The sequence below is a fragment of the Leptodactylus fuscus genome, chromosome 6 (assembly GCF_031893055.1).
Source record: "Leptodactylus fuscus isolate aLepFus1 chromosome 6, aLepFus1.hap2, whole genome shotgun sequence".
In the NCBI taxonomy this organism is placed as follows: Eukaryota; Metazoa; Chordata; class Amphibia; order Anura; family Leptodactylidae; genus Leptodactylus; species Leptodactylus fuscus.
In genome coordinates, this window is record NC_134270.1 from 107,211,800 (window position 1) to 107,219,733 (window position 7,934).

A 7,934-nucleotide genomic window follows, 5' to 3' on the forward strand; every position below is an offset into this window, starting at 1 on the left:
GTTCACATGGAGATTTTTTTTAGAGGCAGACACAGCCTAAAAATCCTGACCAAAAAGATGGCTCCCATTGAAATCAATGGGAGCCGCTCAGGAAGAAACGGCTCCCGGAAAAAAGAAGCGAGATACTCATTCTTCAGGCCGTTTCGCCTCGCAATTTGGTCTGAAGACACTCCCTCCTCCAGACTAGGCCCATTCATTGGGCCTAATCCGGAGCGGAGTGCGGGGCTAGCAGTCGTGGCTACCCGACTTTTGGATCGGAACCTAAGGCAGCCTCCGTTTCTTTTAAAACTTCTTATAATGCTTCTTTTTCTCCTCCAGTTGTCATCAATTTAAATGGAGCTAAGAAATTTGGATTGTTATTGTTATAAATAGATTTTCCTGGGCCGTGGTACTTTACATCAATGTGAGGACAATATTTGTCTAGAATATTTGGGATTCCTTTTCAACTCCATAGGTAAAAGGGTGTTTGATATTTTTTGGGGGTGTTTTTTGCATCTTGCAATCATGTCATATCTCTCATTGTATTTATATATTGTTATTGTAACGGTAAAGTATCTTACTAAAGCTTTATTTTATTATACTTGGACGTGGGTTTCTCCATAATTGTTGTTGGTTTAGTTTGTATATTCATCTATTGGGGTTCCCAAAGTAAGATTTTTGGGATTTGCAAATATGCCTGCAAAAAACTGAACATAATCCTAAATCTATCTAATCTATCCTTATTTACCAGTTATCCAAACCTTGGCCAGCAGAGGGCAGCATGGTGCTAGAAATTGTATTGTGCTTGATCTACAGGTAATTAATTCAGAAAGTGTTGCTGTTCTAATATATTCAATTAAATAAAGAAAGAATGTGAACTAGAGACAGAAAATCCGATTCTCCTTCCCTACAAAAAGTGTCATTAAACAAGTAATAGAACTTGTTCTCCCTAAGGCCTGAATAGAAACCTGAGTGGGGAGGGGTGTCTAGTTTCCTTCTATGGCGAAGTTAATGAATTGAAGAGAGAACAACTTTACGTATTCTAAGACTTTGATAAAATTTCCACTTAAAGTACATAAGACCCCTGTTGGTTTGTAGGTTTAGTCTTCCTTTACTCTAACAGTCCTAGCTAATCTTGATCAGACCCTGACATGCACCATGAATACATCCTGATATTTCACTTACTGAGTATGACAACCACTCTCCTGTTCATTAAAATTGCAGAGGTTGTCACAGCTCTGTCACCTTTGAATACAATTTGTTAGTATCAGTAGCCTAACCTGCTCTATTTGATCGTCAAAACCAAATCTACAGATAGGCATGCATGTATTTCTGCTGCCTGAGGCAAAAAGTGAAATGGTGTCCCCCCTTGCATCCCTATCCTGACTAAGAGCAGATGCTGAGAATTACACTCAACATACAGAGCAATAGAAATTGTACCAAGTAGTATATGTATGTACAGGGCAAAAGAAGTTATACTGTGTAGCATCTATATATACAGAATAAGAACAGATACTGAGAATTATACTCAGCGCACAGGCCATGAGTATTGGTACTGTGCAGTTTCTTTTTTTTTTATTTTTTTTTTATTTTTTTATAACTTTGATTTTTATTGAAAATTTAATAAAAATACTGACCTGCATAGAATGTAAAATGTAAGAGTGCCATAAGTAATGCGAGTAACAATGACATAACAAGGAAAAAACGAACAGTAGTATAGACAAAGACAAAGGATAGAATGGGGAGGAAGGGTAAAAAGAAAGGAGTGGGTGAGGGAACCACTGTCAAAGACCTCGCAGTATACAATATGAATAGGGTTGAGCTGATCTTGAGATTTCAGGATCGTTTTTAAAATCCGATTTAGGATCATTTTCCATCTGAACCTGATCCCAATTCCGATCCTAATGCAAGTCAATGGGATTTTTTAATGATCAAAAATCGGATTTTAAAAATGATCCTATTCACTACACAACGTGGAGTCCAAAAATTGAAGGCTTCAATTTTTGGACTCCACGCTGTGTTGTGATTAAAAAATCCGCTGGCTTCTTAGTCCACCCAATTACCTGCACAGAACCGCTGCCGCCTCCCCTCCCGGTGTGTACGCTGCTTCTTGGAGCTCCGGATGTCCCCCACCTCCCTAGGCTAGTGTTACTGATGCTGGGAGAAGGCGGGGCTTGTTGTGGCTTAGGAGAGTGTGGGTGGGTACAGGGCTCCCTGGGGGATTCACCTGTAGGCCAGTAGCTTGCACAAAGTCATACATCTCTTTTACCAGTGCTTTTTACCAGTTCTCTCCCATCCAGGTTTGTGGCATCCAGGCCTTCGGCTGCTTGCATGCTGGCATTATCATGTCTAGAAGGCATTTTCTGTTCTTCCCAAACAACTGCATAAATAGGAAGTATCTGGTAGTTGCATGCAAAGTGTTGTTATATATTCACACCAATACAACTATGTAATTCAATTCCTTCTTCTGTTCCTCTGTGCAGAAGCTGGTTGGTGCATATTCTCACAGGCACTGTTCCCCAGCGGGTGGTGCAGGGTGGGGTGCTTCTTTGGTATGTCGTACAGTTTACATAGCTCTTTTATTACTTGCCACTCAAAGCAGATCCCCTGATTAGAATGGAAATGGACTTTCATAGAGGAACATGAGATGCTTGGGCTGCTAACTTTCCTGCCTGCTCTTTGGTGGGGACTGCTACCACAAATTTAATAAATGATCAATAATGATCAGTACATACTTGCAGCCTTGCAGCAACTTCCCAACGGAAACGTTATCCAATAAGACCAACTAGAGCCAACCTATAGTCCAGATAAGGACCATTGTAGCTTTCTGTTCTAGCCCCCTTGCCAGGCCACAATTTTGACAGCTCTTCAGGTCAATAGGACTGCCTGCTCTAGTTCTGGATAATAATAGTACTTTTTCATCCAGCCTCTTCTTTGTAATTATCTATCTTATAACCTAATACACCTCCTAGATGGGCAATACTACCATCCAGGTAAGTTCTAATTCTGTTGCCAACTGCACCCAGAGAACCTCATTACACAGAACGGGTCAGTCTTGCTGCTGCCACATCCTCATAACCTCACAAGACAAAGCCTCTGACTCAAGTAGCTGTTGTACCAAGTGGTCACTTTGGCAGCCTTGGTACAGAGCATTTTAGCTAAGATTCCAGTGTGTATGAAACAATAAAACTGTCTTAGCCACATAAGCACATCTATGTGTGTCCCACTGCTTTACTCTCCATTACTTGTCTCCATTTCCCCTCTTCCCTCTTTATAAATAAATGTGGGCAATTTATAATCTCTCTGTGAGCTGACAATCTATCTTGTCTCCCAAGATGGATTTAGCAGAGAATTCAGACTGAGCGATTAAGGGGGAGGGGGAATAAGGAAAGGGGTTTGATGGTGTTTTGGATGTTGGACTTTTATTTAATAAGACATGTTACAAAGTTTCTTAGATTTACTTGTACTTTTCTGAATGCCCCACAAGAAGTAACAGCAGGCATGTGGTTGCCACTTGCTATTTTATTCTAGGATTTCTAATTAATTTAGGGAATGTTTTTCTTTTGCATAACTATGTATGATGACTCTCCGTTGTGTATTATGCATGATAACAGAGCTATAATAATTTTTCTATGTGTTCATGTGGACTTTACTATAACATCTGATTAAGTGGCTTCTGCATCATAGTGGTTGATGTTTTATCATCCTTCTTTTTCCAGTAATTGACTCGCCCGCTGGCGTCTTCAGTTATTTCCTGTGACTGAGCAGGGTTGTAACAAGAGTGGCAGAGAATCAGTGAGAGGTGAGTATAATTCTTTGTTATTTTTACTCACCCCCCCGAGCATCCATTTATTACACTCTGGGGTCTGAGAGTACCATGGCTTTATGAGTGAATCCCAAAAGGCTTGGGATGAAACTGAAACTTGTGGAATATTCATCTCGAATTCAATTCGATACAGATTGGTTCATGCATACCTAGTGATGAAGAAGTAATGGTTTTCTAAAAAAGGTACCAAAAATTATCCCCTTATTGGAGCATAATGCTGCAACATAGAATTCATGGTGGATGAGTGCAAAGTGCAGAATTTCAAGAAAAATCCATGACACACTGCCAGTATGACTGGCCTGCAGGTTGAATATCGTCTGAAATGGAAAGGATTCTCTGATGAGAACAGCACTTGAGAGCCAGAAGATAACTTGTACTGCCCATTATCCCTTTATGGGAATAAATGCCACAACAACGTAACATTGAAGTAATGAGAAGTACACAATTAAAAATAAATAAGTAAATAACAATAATGATCAGACATTTTTCTTGGCTGTGAAATAACAAGTGCCCTCTCTGAATCTCCACCACCATGACCCAGACCCAGTTTTTACAGTTTATCTTGCACCACTGTAGAGCAGTGGCAGTAACCAAAATGTAGAAGTTGTTGTTCATATTCTGTCCCTCATTGCATGACTGTTTTTCCCCTAAGATACATATTAAAGGAATTACATCATGGATTCTGCATTTTTCCCTGCTGCTGTCACATTTGGTGGCTTCTTGAAAGGGTTTCAGAAGGGGACAAATTTCCTTATGAGCCTCTAATGGCAGAATTCAAAATAACATTATGGTTTATTGCATACAGTAATCTTACACTGTGGCTCAACTTTCTGCATGCTTTACCTTACTGACATGAAACAAGGGATAGGGAATGGAAGCAATGGCTTGCCTGGGATAAGTTGGGGGTGGGAAGTGGTCCAGTAAGGAGGAACCAGAGGAGGCAGATGGGCCCCACCTCTTGTTGAAGTGAACCTGCTCCAAAGAGGTTATATCAGTATTAGCACCTGGTCTGTTGCATTTCTAGATTGTAGCTGTTGCCATTTAAAACATTGACCCAATGGGCCATGAAAGTTATGTATTGTCCCTGCCCATAATTGCTGCACCACATATTGGCAGTGGGGTGCACATTTGCACCCACATTTTATTCTTAGTACTTCCAGTGGTGTTTTGAGTGAGAGTAGCACAAGTGTTTCCTCCTCCTAAACTAGCCTGTCTCCTTTTTTTTTTTCCCAGCAATTCTACTGCACTACTTTATATAATAATGATTGATGACAATTTTGATACTGGGTATTTTTTTTTGTCTGTTTGACAAAACCTGTATTTGAAGAAAATTAGGAGATAAATTAGGTTTGGTAACAAAGGATGACCAAGACAGTGAAAAATTAGAGTAAAATTCACGGCATTGACAGTCAGCTTCAATTTTTGGGCTGCAATTATATTTTTCTATATTGTTTTACAAAAAACACTATTGCAAAAAAATATGTTTTGCAATTTAAGATTTAACACTAAAAGGGTGACTAGAGTAGAACACACTGAATTTTTTTAGAATGACAATGTTTTTCTGTATTAATTTTAGCATAAACACTAAAAGATAGCTTTAGCACTAAAAGGGTGACCTGGTAAGTGAATATTTTGGCTAAGGCCCAACGGGCCGTAATCGCAGCACTAAAGTGCTGCGGAAAGAACTGCAGCGCGATCGCATTGCGGTTCTTTCCGCAGCACTTTGAAGAGAAAGTTCACGGCATTTTCCTCTGCGGACTTCCTCTTCCCATTATATCTACGGGAACGCCGCCGGCGTTTCCATAGATATAATTGACATGCTGCACTTTGCAAAGCCGCAACGACTTTGCAAATCGCAGCGTGTCTGCACTGCGTTTTTTTCCATAAAGTGGGCAAGGGAATCGCATGAATCCCATCCCCTTTGCTTGCACTTGAAAACGCCGCGATTTTTCCCGCAGCTTCTCTGCTGCGGGCAAATCACGGCGTTTACATCCCGTGGGGCCCCGGCCTTCAATGGGTTTTTAAAGCAATCCGAAGGTGTCCATATGCACCCTCTCCGCCAAGAAACCAAATGGGTTTTTAAACTGGCTGTATGCAAGCCATCCCCAATCTGTTTTTCTGCAATTTCGGCGGAATCACAGCAGGCAGACAGCAGGCGCAAGTCTGAACACCCTCTTAGCATGCTATGATTGTACATTGGTTTGATATTGGTTATATGTATGTTGTTCATATTGTATTGTTTTGTTTTATATTTTTGATAAAAGAACTGCACAATGTAACTCAGAATCAGTGCAGGATTGATAAAATACACTAATTGACAAGAAAAAAAAATAACACATTGAGATAGAAATGTCGGATTGCTGCAAAACTTAACATGCAGTTTTGTCTCAGATGTATAAATGATTTAGGCTAAATCCTCATGTAGCGAAACACTGCATAAGAAATGCTGCAGAAAAAAATACGATGGAAACACATCCCCCCACACTGAAATGCCCCCTCAGGTTGCCCCCAAAGCTTAATGTCCTCACCGCAGGTTTCCCCCACAGTATCACGTCCATCCATTCCCCAAGTTTCCCCCATAGTATCATGACCCCCTCCCCCCATTGCCTCCGTAGTTTAATGTCTTGTCCTGTCCCCCCAGGTTGCTTCCACAGTTTTATATCTCCCACTGTGTATATCAAAGGAAAAAAAACAAACCTTAATGTTCACCTTTTTCTATTCCCTCATTCACGCCCTTCTCTGGCCCCAGAGTCTTTAAAGAGTAACAGACGAGATGTAAGTGACATTACTACATGGTGGTTCTGATTGGAGGTGACACTCTAAAGGAACCATTAACCTTGGAAAACATATGTAAGGTCAAGTCTCAGAGTTTTACAATAAATTATTAGTATATTATTATTATTATAAAGTATTGCTGTAGAGAGGATAAGAGAAGACTTCACACATTCTACAGTCTTTTGCTTGTATTTCAGGCTGGAGCTTTCTGCCATCCCCAAGGGTACATAATAATTGGAAGTCCACAGATAATAAAGCCCTAGTTTGGGATCCTAACCAATTTCTATCATAATGTATATACACAATAGCTGCATCAGTAGAATGCTGAGTACAGCTTTGGAGTGTAAAACTGCCTATAACTTAGGATTGGTTCAGGATAAGTAATGTAATGGATATTCGAAGTTGTAGGAGGGCGCAGAATCCCTTTTCATATGTAGTTTCTCATATACTTGAATCAATTTATCCTCTCTCTATGACATGGCAAGATCAAGTTCAATCCCATGAAATCTTAGGTTTTCTGTGCTTCCTTCCCGCTGGAGGATGCAGTAAATTCCTGTGAAGTTAATTGGAGTTTCTGGCTCAGACTCATCTACTTGGCATGTTGTGCAGTTTTTCAAGATACATGGCCGCAGATGCTTCTGATATTGATATCCAGTGGGGTAAAGATGCTCAGCCAGCACCATGCAAGGGTAACAAACCATCAAAGTGCCAGATGGGACCATATAAGTTGCAACATTTTAAAGGGCTATGTAACCAACACAAATGACAGCCATGACATTTTTCACTGGGTTGTCATTCAACTTTTCCTTGAACCTTTAATGCTATATAAATCTGCACTGTTATGCAGTTACAGTACATGCAGCTAAACTCTGCAATGCTGTATAGTATGTCAGTCTTCACCATCATTCTAGAATTCTATTCATGTACCAGGGGGATCAGAATTAATAGTGTTTGAAACTCAACTAAACTAAATGGAAAAAGTGAAAAGAAAGATTTAGGCCCAGTTCACATTTGTGTTCAGGCCATTTGTCTATCTGCATGAAATAGTTGGAGAGAAAAGTCCTGCAAGCAGCACTTTTTTCGTGCGGAAACCAAACGGAAACCACATGGACCCCATTATAGTCTATGAAGTGCGAGGGTTTCTCAGGCAACCGACTTTTTTTAAAAAAAAAAATAAATTCTTTATTTATAACAAATATAAACACAATAAAATATCACATACAAGTAACATGACAGGACCCAAGAAAAAAAAAGGGGTCCACAAATGGAACAAATCAAAACAAACAACAACAATGCAGGGCAAGTCAAGTACAGCAAGGTATATAAATTCCCCAGGCGGGAGAAGGGAGAAGGG